The 13,766-nt window shown below is 48.3% G+C and overlaps 1 protein-coding gene across 5 annotated transcripts in view; it reads right to left on the bottom strand.

Annotated features, from left to right (window-relative positions):
* The window catches only part of Jakmip1 (janus kinase and microtubule interacting protein 1), a 126,563-nt gene extending 125,848 nt beyond the window's left edge, over window positions 1-715 (bottom strand). For 4 of the 5 annotated variants that reach the window (XM_048784153.1, XM_048784152.1, XM_048784154.1 and 1 more), the window contains exon 1: window positions 394-715. The gene's annotated coding sequence lies outside the window, so the exon portion shown is untranslated. The remainder of the gene's footprint in view (window positions 1-393) is intronic. The other variant, XM_048784155.1, reaches the window with a different exon arrangement.
* Between the last annotated feature and the right edge of the window lie 13,051 nt (window positions 716-13,766).

Here is a 13,766-nt window from a genome sequence, read left to right as displayed (position 1 = left end):
TCTCCCGGGAGCACCGGGTGGGTCCCCCCTCCCACCCCTTGTCTCGAGGGCGGAATGGGGAGAGGAGTGGAAACACCGGTGGCGAGAGGGAGAAGGGGGGCTGGAGGCGGACCGAGATGGGGCGTTGGAAGCGACGCAGCGACTGGGAGATGTTTCGGGGGCTTCAAGAAAGGAGGGGGATGGGAACGGAACGGTGGGGGACCAAGGGGTAGGATGCACAAGTAGAAGGGGGTCAAACAGGGGTGGCGATGGCTGGAAGAGGAGAAAGTGGGCGATGGGGCGGGGCAGCACCAGTCGCCTGGTCCCTTGCCGCCAGGTCCGCCCACCCGTCCTGGGGTCTGCGGGACCCTCTACCAATGCCCGCCTCTCGCCTCCCGGCGCACCTGCACCCACCTGTTCGGCGCTCCGGCCTGAGCCGGGCAGCAGCAGCGGGCGTAGTGAGCGCAGTCCCGCGCCGCATCCTCCAGCCGCCGCCTCCCCGCCCCAAGCGTTCGCCACTGTCGCTGCCGCCGCCGCCTTAGAAAGGACTAAATGGAACAGAAATAAATGCGTGCAAAAAAAAAAAAAGTCGTCAAATGCAACTGAGGAGACAGGGCAGGCGCGCGCGGCTCGGTCGGCGGGGGTCGAGGGCCGGCTACACGGGACCGGGTTCGGGCAGGCGGCCGGCGCGTGCCGCACGCTCGCGGCTGCAGCTCCCGCGGCCACCGGGCGCCGGTTCGTAGCACGGCCCCGCCCCTCCCCCGCGGCGCCTCTCCGATTGGCCCGTTTTTCCGCCAGTCAGGGAGGAGGGCGTGGCTCCCGCCTGCCCGCCCCGGGCCTACGCCCGAAGCGGTTTTGCCTCCTCTAGGAGAGGCGCGGCGCCCGAGCGTGCGCACTGGCTCTCGGGCCGGCAGGGCGAGCCGGGGTCCCAGAACTAGGGCCTCCCTGGGTCAGAGCGACACCCGGAAAGGGCTTTCCAATTAAGGCTAAAGATCCCAGGAAGCTCGTCCCTGCCCGCAGGGGTCACAACCGTGAGGGGGCGTGTATATTTAACGTGGGATCACGGCCATCCCAGACCACCCGTGGTCAGGGAAGATGCAACAATCACGTGTGATATTTCCCCCTTTGTACACGGGGGAGGTCTGAAGGTCAGAGAATAAAGCGAAATGATCAAGATGACTAGTAGCAGGTGGCAGAGCCCGGATTCCATCCGAGGGAGTCCCCCTTTGCCAAGCAACAGTTGAATGAACAATGTGTTGTGGAGCTCAGATCTGGAGGAGGTAGGATTTGGCTGGGCGAGGAATCCATTCATTCAGTGTGGATCCAGAGTATTTATCAAGCCAGGAAGTCCCTAAGATGCAGGGAGGCCATGGTGAAGGACAGAGGGGAAGCCACTGCCCATCTGGAGCTTACAGTCTACCAGGAAGGACACAAGGGGGGCTGAGGAATAGCTCAGTGGGTAGAGTGCTTGCCTCATATGCAGGGCATCCATCCACACGAAGGGACCAGCGTCAGTAAGCACCTTCACCTTGACTGAAGAGAATGGACATATTTGAGAATCTGAAAGAAGAGTAAGAGTCTCTGGCAACAGAGAAGTGAATGGGAGGGTGTGGAAAGATGAGTGTGGAAGGGGGCAGAGGCCAGCACTTTTAAGCCTTGTGGGCCATGGGAAGGAGTTTGGAGTTTACCCTGAGACAGTCTTGCCTGGAAAGGGGTCAGTGCGACCACCGTCCATTTTACATTTTTACATATACCAATCAGTTGAGCCACACTAACAAGCTCAAATCTCACTGGCTGGCTTCCTGCTCACACTCCTAGCTAGCTAGCCACTGGGGCTCTGCTCACAGTAGTCAGAAGCCCACGCTGATGGAGCTCTGCTGAACTGAGTGTGCAAAGTCAGTGCAGCAATAGGAATGAAAGCTGTCAAGTTATACTGCTTAAAAGCTCCCACCCCAAATAGAGGCACATCCCTCACCCTCACATCTAATTGACCAAAGAGAGCCACTTCCTGCCTAACCAGACTGGAGGGGTAGTGCAGACCTCCAGGATCCTGGAACATCTGTGCAGAGATCTGAGAGTATCATCAAAGGCTGCCTGGAGCACAAGTGTAGATGCAGAGCACAGTGGGGGATACCATGGTGGTGAAGGAAGGCTGAGCATCAGAGAGGTCCATGTGGTGGAACTGGAAGGAGTTACCCATGGACAGAGGGAGAGGCATCAGGGATGAGGCCCATGTGTAAAGGGCTGAACTGTGTCTCTCCCCAGTTCCCCCAAAATTATGTGTTGGAGTCCTAACTTTCCTGTACCTCAGAATGTGACCTTACTTAAACATGGGTTCACTGCAGAGGTCATTAGTTAAGGGATGACCTACTGGAGTACTTTGCTCCCTAAGCCAATCTGACTGGCGCCGTTATGGAGCAGGGAACTTGGTGTGGGCATAGACACACACAGGGAGAGACGGGCCAAGGTCCATGGCTCATCAGCTAGCCGACGAGCTCAAGATGGGCAGCAAGCCATGAGAGGAGGGTGGAAGTCCGGAATAGACCTCCCAACCACCTTCCGAGGAAGCCACCCTGCTGCCCCTGGAAACTTTAGAACTGAGACAGTAACTCCCTTTTGTTTAAGCACCCAGTTTGTGGTACTTTGAAACATGTGTATCAGTTAAGGATAATGTACAATCATAATTGTACAGTGGCTTAAATGAATCATCTTGTCTCACTTGAGAAACCCAATGATCTGTGGTCCTTCCCTGTATCTCTCTTTCACTCCTTCATATTTAGCATGTAATTTTCTTTCTCACAGGATCTTTGAGGTGGCGAGATGCCTGCCTCTCATCCAGCATCACATCATTATTCCAGTCAAGAAGGGGAAGAGCAACAGGCACACCCCTGGACAGCTCCTTTAATGCTTTCCTGGAAGCTCAGCCAGAGGCCTCGTCTATCCCGTTGGCCAGAACAGTATCCCGTGGCTAGCCCTGGCTTCCAAGGAGGCTGGGAATTTAAAAAATAAATAAATAAATAAATAAGGAGGGTGTGCTGCTGCCTGAGAACAACAGGACTCCCTTGGTGAGGAAGAGAGAACAGGCTACCAGCCCTGGTGGATCCAGGTTACAGAGGACCTGAAAAAGAATGTAAAATTACAAGTACAAGCCTTGGAATAATAATTAGAATAATTATTATTAGAATATTCTAATTATTCTTTTTTTTTTTTTTTTTTGGTACTGGGGATTGAACTCAGGGGCACTCAACCATTGAGTCCCATCCCCAGCCCATTTTGCATTATATTTAGAGACAGGGTCTCACTGCGTTGCTCAGTGAGGCTGGCTTTGAACTCTCGCTCCTTCTGCCTCCACTTCCTGAGCCACAGGAATTACAGGCGTGCGCCATCATGCCCAGCTCTGATTATTCTTTAGAATAATAATTTTTATAATAACAAAACACAACAATTTTAATGCTTTAAGTTGGACAATATCACAAACATTACAAAATCCAGGAAAAAAAAACATAATTTTACTAACTCTCTGGCATGCATCTGTATGATATCTTTTTTCTACATTTTTCAGCTTCATCCTTTTGGTTGCCTCCTCGTGGAATAATAATTTTATATTTTTCTAAGGACAAAGCAGAAAGACAAGTCAGAGTTCTCCTGTGATGCTGGGGGAAAAAAAATAGGGTTAGGGTTAGAAAACCTGCTCCCAGCCTCCTGGCTCTTTAATGGCAGTGGCATGTGCTTTTGGGGAATTGTTTTCAAATCGGGAAAAACTACCGTCTTTCTACCATAAATGAATGCTAAGTTTTGGAAGAATTACGTTTCCTCCAGTTTTCTTATTGTGATTTTAATAATTTTCACGACAAAAGGCAACTGTGCAGTTTCAAACCTGCAGAGGGTTCGCTCGGTGCATCCTAACCCTCAGCCCCCATCGTGGGCACCTGAGGAAGAAGATGGTGAGTACAGGTGCCTGGGCTCCTGTGTCCTGCTGAACAAAGCCTAAGGTGCAGGGCCCAGGGACTGGCATTTGACCGAGTACCCCAAGTGACTCCAGAGACAACCGAAGCCAGTTGGGTCCAGGATCAGGTGATCCCAGGTTGCCCTGTGGCACTGAAGGTCTGCAGACCCCTGTCCGGCACTGGGAGGATTGTGCTTTAAGCACCTCGTCTATTCCTCTGTCTGTATACTTCTGACGCCGGGCACCATAGAATACATTCCTGGCCTGATACCTGTGGGTTGGCAAAAAGGGTGGGAGGCACATCTGGAAGCCAGGGCACCTCTCAGCCAGCAGTAACTGGACTTGCACACATTGGCTCAGACCATATAAACACACCCCACTGAACGCGAACCAAGGCACCCCGACTCAGTGTCCCTTCATCTGCATTCCCCAAATCTTCTCGGACTCTCCAACTGTTAGGTAGGTGGCGGCGATTTGGTGGCAACTTAGTGGCAACTTAGAACAAAGCAGCCCACGCAGAAAAAGAACATCAATCAGATGCCGGCGGAAACGCCTGTCAATCAGCCAGATCTCCTGACTAACGCCTGTCAATCAACAGGACCCCCCTGGCCAATCCTGGAGTTCAGCCAAATCCCCTGACCAACTTCAAGGGGGCAAGGGACCCTAGAAACACCTTTTCCTGTCCCAAGACCTTCCCTTCCTGCTATAAGCCCCATAAAAGTCCAGTCCAGTCGAGCTTCCACGCGGTTTCTCCTCAGACCCTTCTCCTGTCCCCTCTGTGGGTCTGATCGAGTTCCGCCCGGGAGTGATATCTCAATAAAGCCTGTTCAGCGGCCCTTTTTAAATCTGCCTCCTTTGGCCATTGCCTGCCCCGACTGATCTGACACCAACCACTTCAGATACAAGAGGAGGTGTGATGACAGGAAGTCAGGGAAAGAGACTAGAGGGTGAGAGGGAGCCCTTGGCTGAGTTGTGTTCCCCTGAGACCCACGTGTGAAGTCCTGTTCCCCTGCACTTCCAGTGTTTGAGATGGGGTTTTATAGGGATCATTAAGGTAAAGCGAGGTACTAGGGCAGAGCCTCTTCCAGTGTGGCCCATGTCTTGATAAAAGGGATCGGAACACAGACAAGCAGAGAGGACACCATGTGAGGACACAGGGACAATGTCCCCCTGCCTGTCGAGGAGAGCAGCCTCCGGAGGAATCAGTGCTGCCTATAACTTGATCTTGCACCTCAGCCCCCAGCGCTGAGAGGGACTAGGTCTCTGTTGTTGAAACCATCCCATAAAGGACGCTTTGCTGAAGCAGCCCTCACAGCGGACTGAACAAATTGCAGCTCAAATATCTCACTTTTCCAAAATACCCAAACCCCATGACCACATGACCCCATAGCTTCTGCCTTCCCCCTTGGAAGGGTCTGCTGTGGAGCTTCCCCAGCCTAGCAGTGAATCCACCTCTCCCGCCACTGGGTGGTCACTGCATGACCCTGGGGCCATCCTGGGAGACAGACACCACCATGATCTCCTTCTTAAGAATGAGTGGGGACCCTGGGACACAGCAGGCACACCCAGAGTGTGTCCTCATCCAAAGCTGCGCTGTCTGGATGTCACAGGAACGTTCTCTCAGCTCAGCATCAAGAACAATGGTCGCATCAGGAAGACCCCTCTCTGACAAGGTGGGAGCACTGTGTCCTGTGGTGGGACGGTCACTTCTGGGGGTGCTGGAGAAGGGCCTCTGGTCAGGGAAGAACCTGAGATTCCCGCTGCTTGCAGAGGAAATCTGCCCTGGGCTGTAGGAGCCAGGCTGCCTGGCTCCACTGCTGGCTCTGCCACATACTGGCCGGTGACCTTGAGCAAGTTATTGAGCCTTGGCTTTCCTCAGTCTACTGATGGTGTTATCACTCAGAGGCTTGGGTTAATATGTGTGAATCTGATCAGTTCCTGGAGCTGCCATAACTTGCCACGCACCTTGATACTGAAAAAACCCACTTTGGTTTCCTTGCCCTTTGGCCTGTGCCCCCAGGGCTGTGCTTGCCCTGGGGCTCCTGAGGAGGCTCCTGCCCATCTCTTTCAGCTTCTGGCAGCTCAGCTGCTCCTGGGCTTGGACCTGCATCCTCCAGTCTCTGCCTCCATTTCCATGTGGCCTCCCCTGCATCTGCATCTCTTCTTCTGTCTTTTATAAGGACACTTGTCATTGACTTTAGGCCCCATCCAGATTATCCAAGATGATCTCAAGACCCTTAACTTTATAACATCTGCCAAGAACCTTTGTCTATATAAGTTTCCACATCACAGACTCTGGGTAGGGATGTTTCTCAAGTCACTTTAAATTTATAGTTATTTATCTAGAGCTGTGGTCATGCTATGGAGCAGGGGAAGTGCAAGGGGACCCTGTCACCTGGAGCTGGGCTTGGTCTGAGGGGCGGAGCCTTCTTGGGGAGTGTTAACTTGCCAGAAAGGAAAACAAAGGAAAGAAAGCCCCAGGGAGAACCAATGTGCCTGGAAGGCCCAGAGTTTGCATTTGACCTTCCAGCTGAAAGGAAGCCATCTAGGGTTATTGAGGAAGGGCCTGAGTAGGGCGTTAGTAGAGGACTAACCCAGGGGCGGTTATTCTGCTGTTTCACCACTGCGACAAAAAAAAAATTGTAGAAGAAAAAAGAAAATTGTAGAAAAGAAAAGTTAATTTGGGCGCATGGTTTCAGAGGTTCAGTCCACCATGAGTAGACTCCACAGCCCTGGGCCCAAGTGAGGCAGAACCTCATGGAGGAAGGGCATGGCAGGGAAAGCAGCTCAGGACACAGCAACTGGGAAGGAAGAGAGAGAGAGAGAGTGCAAGAGTGCTCCTGCTCACCATGGACAAAATACAAATCTGAAGGGACACCCCCATGACCTACTTCCTCCAGCCACAGCCTCCCTGTCCCATCGGTGGGTTACCCCACATTATGTTAAAGCTCTGATGATGTAATCATTTCTCTTGAAAATCCTTGCGTGTGTCACACCTGAGCTTTTAGGGGTCACCTCCTATCTAAGCCATCAGGACAGTCCAGTCCCATCAGTGACCAGGGTCTGCAGGTGCTCTGCCCAGACACCAGGAACACAGCAGGGAAACAGCTATTCTGCCCTCGGGGGCTCTTGGGCCCATGGGAGGAAGAGGACCAGTGCCATTGTGATGGGGTAGCCAGCCTGAAAGTGCAGAGGAAGGAACTCCCAAGGGCACTCCTGAACCCAGAGGGCTTCCTGGAGGAGGAAACACTTTGGCTAACGTTGGAGAAGGCAGGGGAGGCAGGCACCCTAGGCAGGGGGAAGAGCACATGCAGAAAGAGCAAAAATGCGAAGCCCCAGACCTGGATTTCTGGCCCACTACCCTCTGAGGGCAGGCAAGGTGGGAGAGCCTGACAAGGCCACACTAGCATACCTGGCAAACAGGGCGTGGCACCACTGCAGTTGTCTTGGCCTTTGCAAGCAGCTGGAAGGGAGGGCAGAGACAGGTGTTGAACTGGACAAGAAAAGGGAGATGGAGGAGCAGAGCCAGGCCATTAGAGCTTGGCCTCAAAAGGAGAGGGCAGGGCCCTTAAAGTGGCCCCCCACACTGGGTCATTGAAGTGACCTGTCCTGTAGGAACGCTCTCTTGGCAGTGGGTGATGGACTGTGCTTCCAGGGCAGGTGGGGAGGAGTTGGAGTGGAGCAAACCCTGGCTGAACGTGCTCAGTAGCAGGCAGATATACACAGCCACAAGTAGCAGCCTGGTGAATCCTCACGAGGGCCCTAGGTAGGAGGTTAGGAAACCTGTAGATCACGGCCAGAGACTTACTCAGCAGCAGAGCCACTGACATTTCCGGTAGGATAATTCTTTGAGGAGGGACATCATACAAAGCATGGCAGCGTCCCCAGCCACCACCCAATAGATCAGTGGCATCCCTGAGGTGTGACAGCTCCATAGGGTGCCAAATGTCCCCCCAGGGCAACGCCACCCCTGTTGAGAACCACTGTTCTAGAGTATATGTCCTAAGAGTGAAATGGCCAGGTCATGGGGCATGACTGTCTTCAACTTGGCACGATATCACTAAACAGTCCTCCCAAGCATTTATGTCAATTTATTATTCAATTACTGTGGAACCAGTGTTTGCATCTCCCCAAATTCATATGTCGAGGGTGATGCTATTTGAGATGAGGTCCTTGGTAAGCCACAAGAGTGGAGCCTTCACAGATGGAATTTGTGCCCTTACCAGAAGGGGTGCAGGGGATGATCTCCTACCCTGGGAGACGGCCAGCCCCACCATGCCGACTTCCACCCTCCAGAACTATGGGGAATTAGATTCCTGTTGCTTAAGACACACAGTCTGTGGTATGTCTTGTAGAACTGGGAGCTGAGTAGCTACCAACCCATTGTCTGTAAGAAAACCAGTAGTTCCGCGTCTTGGCCAGCATGCAGTGTCGGCAAAATCACATTTTTGCTAATCTGGTGAGGGGAAAGCGGTATCTCAGAACAATTCAGTGGTGAATTTCTCTGCGGACCCACGGGGCTGAACAGTCATGTGTGGGTGTGGGTGTGGGTGTGGGTGTGGGTGTGGGTGTGGTCCTCACACTTTCATTTCCACAAGTACAGCTCTCCCTGCACCTGGCCTGTTGGGCGGCGTTTCTTACCGATTTCAGGAATTCTTTACCCCTCTGGACATTAATGCTTTGTTGGGTATCTGCTTTGCCTGTGTCTTCTTTTTCAGCGAAGCTCTTGTCATTTGACATTATTTTGGTTTCCCACGGGTAAACAGAAATATGACTTTTAATATAGTTTATTTTTCTGTGTTTTCCATTATGATTTGTGCCTTTTATGTCTTGTTTGTCTTAAGGCAATAAAAATATGCTCCCATATCCTCTTCAGAATGTTTCCAGTTTGATTTTGCTCTTTTAAGAATTAATGTCCCTGGAATGGGGTGGCTGGGACCACTGATCCTATTTCCTTTCTTCCCTCAGGGAATACCCAGTGGTCCCAGCATCATTTATTTAAAACCCCATCCTTTCTCCCTGGGAGCTGCAGTCTAACCTGTGACATGTATCGAGTTTCCAACATGCCTGTTCTGCTTCTCTCACCCCACTGGTCTGTCTGTCTATCGCTGCACTAATATCACACTGTCTTACTTCCTTCAGCTTCTGCACGAGTCTTGACACCCGTCAAGCTCCCCGGCCTGCTCTTCCTCTTCAGAGCATTGAAGCTATTCTTAGCCCCTTTCTCATACATACAAATTTTGGAATTCGCTTGGTAACTTTTGCAAAGAACCCTGTTGGGACTGTGATAGAAATTGCATTGACTCTATCATACAATTCGGAAAGAACTGACATCTTGTAAGATTGAGTCTCCCCAGTTGTGAACCCCTCTATTTATTCAGGTCTTTTAAATGCCTTTCAGTGTGCAATTCAAGTTTTCTGTGTAAGGGTTGTGCATTTCTGTCAAAAGATTTGTTTTTCAGTAAATTCATTTTGATGTGGTAAATGGTATCTTTCTTAAAATTATCAATGTAATCTAGTTGAGAGGTAGAGGATTCTGTGTGTTTGTTAAATCAAGACCATTAGTTGCATTATTCAGATCTTTCCTGTCATTATCAACTTTTTAAAACTCTTTGGTATATCAATAAAAGAGGTGTGTAGAGGGTCTGACAGTATGTAGACATGTCACACCCATTTGGATGGCTGCTAGGGTTTGCATGTTTGTGTCCTTAAAATTTATATGTTAAGACCTCATGCCCCAGCATGACAGTATTGAGTGATCTTTTGGGAGATGATTTGGTCATGAGGGATGAGCCCTTATAAATGGTATTAGTGACCTTATAAATAAAGCCCTGGGTGCTTGGTTGCCCTTGCCATACAAGTACATAGCAAGAAGGCACCATGTATGAAGCAGAGATGAGCCTTTGCCAGACACCAAATCTGCCAGCACCTCCAGAACTGTGGGCAATAGGTTTTTATTGTTTATAAATTACTCAGGCTACGACATTTTTGTTATAGCAGCCAAACAGAATAAGATGATGGCTAATGTTTTGTTTTGTTTTTTTTCCAAAATGGAAAGTATACCAGCTTCAGCAACTTAGCAAGACCTTAAGCAACTTAGTGAGACTGTATCGAAATAAAAAATAAAAAAGGACTGGTGATGTGATTCAGTGGTTAAGCACCCCCTGAGTTTAATTCCCAGTAGGAAGGGGAAAAAAAGAAAGAAAGAAAGAAAGTTACAAATGTTGGCAAAGATCTGGAGAAATTGGAACCTTTGTGCCTGTTGGGGGGGTTGGATGATGGTGTGGCAATTTGGAAAACAGTATGGAAGTTCCTTAAAAAAATTAAACATAGAATTAACATATGATCCAGCAATTTCACTTCTGGAAATACCCAAAGAAATGACAGCAGGGATTTGAGCTGGTACGTGCCCATCTGTGCCCACCAGGGTTCATAGCGGCCTAGTCACAGCAGTCTAAAACTGGAAGCAACCATACATACCAGCACATGTACATATGAAGAAATAAACACGTGGTAGATACATTCAAAGAGGTATTTGTCATCCCTAAAAAGGAAGGACATTTTAACAAGTGCAGTGGCATGGGCACCATACGCAGGTGAGATGAGCCAATCTTGAAGACAGTATTTCATGGTTCCACTTAGGCGAGGTCCCTGGAGGAGCCGGCTTCATCAGGAGAGAACAGTGGCACCCGGGGCTGGGAGAAGCTGGGCAGGGAGTGGTGGTGGGGCCTTCAGTCTGGGAAGATGGAACAGTGCAAGGATGGGGTCATGGCTGTCAACCCTGTGTAAGGGCTGCAGTTCCCGCCTCCTCACCAACCTGGCAGGGTCAGCTGCTGACTCTGTGACAGTCTCGTGTATGTCTTCAGATTTTTAATTTGTATCTTGATTTTCAATATGAATGATGGGCTCATCTTTTAATGTACTTATTTGCTACTCTTATGTCTTCTTAGTGAAGTGTCTGTTTAAATTTTGGACCATTTCTTAAAGGGGATTGTTGGTTTTTTTCTTATTGAGTTGTTTGTATTTATATTACATCTACACTTATGTACATATGTGTGCGTGTGTGTGTGTGTGCGTGTGTGCGTGTGTGCGTGTGTGTGTGTGTGTGTGTGTGATGTAATTTCTCCCCTTCTCTTGTTGGCATTTTCATTGTTTAACAACATCTCATACTTTGGGTTTCATTTATAAAATATCTTACCCTAACCCCAAGCCAAACAATTCTCTTCTTTTTTCCTGACAGTTTGGCAGTTTTATGTTTTATATTAAGGTTTATCATCCATTTTGTGGTAACTGTCATATATGGTTAAAGGTATGGACTGAAATTCATGTTTGGCTATCCAATTGCTCCAATATCATTTGTTGAAAAGTCTGTCTTTTCTCTACTGGATTATCGTTGCATCTCTGTCAAGAATCACCAGGCACAGGCTGGGATTGTGGCTCAGTGGTAGAGTGCTTGCCTGACATCTGTGAGGCACTGGCTTCCATCCTCAGCGCCACATATAAATAAATGAATAAAATAAAGGTCTATCAACAACTAAAAAATATTAGAAAAAAATATTGCTGGGCACAGTGGCGCAGGCCTGTAATCCTAGCAGCTTGGGAGGCTGAGGTGGGAGGATTGAGAGTTCAAAGCCAGCCTCAGCAAAAGCGAGGCGCTAGGTAACTCAGTAAGGCCCTGTCTCCAAATAAAGTACAAAATAGGGCTGAGGATGTGGCTCAGTGGTCGAGTTACCCTAAGTTCAATCCCTGGTACAATAAAAAAAAATCAATCGACCGCATATACTTGAATCTATTTCTGGACTCTTTCCCTGTTCCACTGATCTATTTGTCAAGTTTGATGCCAGCACCACACTTAGCTATGAGACCTGCTGATGTCTTATGTAACATCTTGTCTGGCTACTTTTAAGATTATCTTCTTTATTATTTCCAACTATGAAGTGTGCACTGGCGAAGCGCATGTGGGGGTGGGCACAGGTGCGTGCTCGCGTGCACTGCCTGACGTTTGTTAAGCTGTTTGGATCTTTGTATTCAGAACATGTTGACCTTGATTTCTTCAAACACTCTTTTGGCTATGGCTCCTCCAAGGCCAATTACGTGTAATCTCTGGTGCCGTCCCCAAGTCACTGGGGCTTATTCCTTCCTTTGTCTTTTCCCCTCTGTTTCAGTTTGTAGAGTTCCTGTTGCTCTATTTTCGGATTCTCCGTTGCTTTACTTTTCATCTTCTCAACTTGTGTGTGCCTGTCTGATGAATTTTTCATGTCCGAGATCGCATGTTTCAGTTCTGGAAGTTCCAGTTGTTCTTTGTTTTATCCTACTTTATCTTTCCATTAGTTTCATATTTTTCTCTAGAGCCTTCACTATATGAATCGTAGCTTCTCTAAGTCCTTGAATGCCAATTCCATCATCTCTCTCATATCTGAGTTGCTTTCTATTAACTTATTTTCCCTAGCCATGTTGACATTTTCATGTTTCCTTATTTGTCTAGTCAGTTTTAAAAATTTTTTTATAGACCTATTTTTTTGTAGATCTAAAGTTGTGTATGGACAGCATGCCTTTATTTTATTTATTTTTATGCAGTGCTGAGGATCGAACCCAGTGCCCCACACATGCTAGGCAAGTGCTCTACCACTGAGCTACAGCCTCAGCTAATCAGTTTTTAGTAGACACAGGACATTGTGAATTTTGTGTTGCTATTTAGTTTTGTTTTCTTCCTTTAAAGAATATTTGACTTCTGTCAGATAGTTAATTATTATGTAATTGCATCAGTTTAATGCTTCTTCTTTTTTTTTTTGAATCGGGGATTGAGCCCAAGGGCACTTAATCCCTAAGCCACACATCCCTAGTTCATTTTATATTTCTTTTTAGAGACAGGGTCTAGGTAAATTGCATAGAGCCTTGCTAAATTGGTGAGACTGGCTTTGAACTCCTGCCTCAGCCTCCCCAGCTGCTAGGATTACAGATGTGTGCCACCGTGCCTTGCAGTTTGATGCTTTTGGAGTCTAGTTTTGGTCTCTGTTAGTGTGCGTCCTAGGGCTGCTTTCACCTGAGAGCTAGGTCAGCCCTACTCCTGAGGCGAGGCCACTGGGCAGTTTCTGCTAAGAGCTGTGGAGACTCAACAAGGTCTTTCCACTGTAGCAGGTCATCAGAGATTTCGCCTGGTTGGCTCTTCTTCTTTCAGCTTCTCTGATCTGCTCTGTTTCCAATATCTAAAAACAGTTTTTAAAAATGGTGTATCTGGTTTTCCTCATGGACAGAAAATCCCTTAATTTTATTTTTTCTCACACCTTGAACAGATTAGTTTTCTCTCGTTGGGTTTCTGTGATTGCTGTTGACACGTCTGTGGCCAGTCCGTTTCATCCTGAGACACCACTGAATATATGTCCCACCATTAGTTTACATCCACCAAGAAAAAAGAGCTGTCTCAGTTTCGACTGTGAGACTCCTTCTGCAGACATGTTAAGTTGCAGGAAAAGGTGTATCTTAGAATTGGTGAAATATGGTCCTTTTATTCTTTTGTACAATGTTTGTGTTCTTTATTTTACTGTTTCTGAGTCCTCTGATGCCTACTTATTTAATCTGACATATATGCAGATTATTTCTATTTATGCTGTTTGGTATGCATTTTTTCCTAGATCTGAAGTTCGGTATCTTTGAACGATTATGCACAATTCTCAGCCACTATCTCATCAAATATTTCCTCTCCTCTGTTTTCTCTGTTTCAACCTTCTGGAACTAATTAGAAAAATGTGAGACTCTCATATCTATCCAAACCTCTTTCCTATTTCTCATTTCTTTCCCACTTTGAATTCTATTCTGGGTAATGTCTTCCAGTCTGTCCTCC

The sequence above is a fragment of the Marmota marmota genome, unplaced genomic scaffold (assembly GCF_001458135.2).
Source record: "Marmota marmota marmota unplaced genomic scaffold, marMar, whole genome shotgun sequence".
In the NCBI taxonomy this organism is placed as follows: Eukaryota; Metazoa; Chordata; class Mammalia; order Rodentia; family Sciuridae; genus Marmota; species Marmota marmota.
The sequence above is the reverse complement of the archived record's forward strand: the minus strand, read 5'-3'. Positions and strand labels throughout refer to the sequence as shown.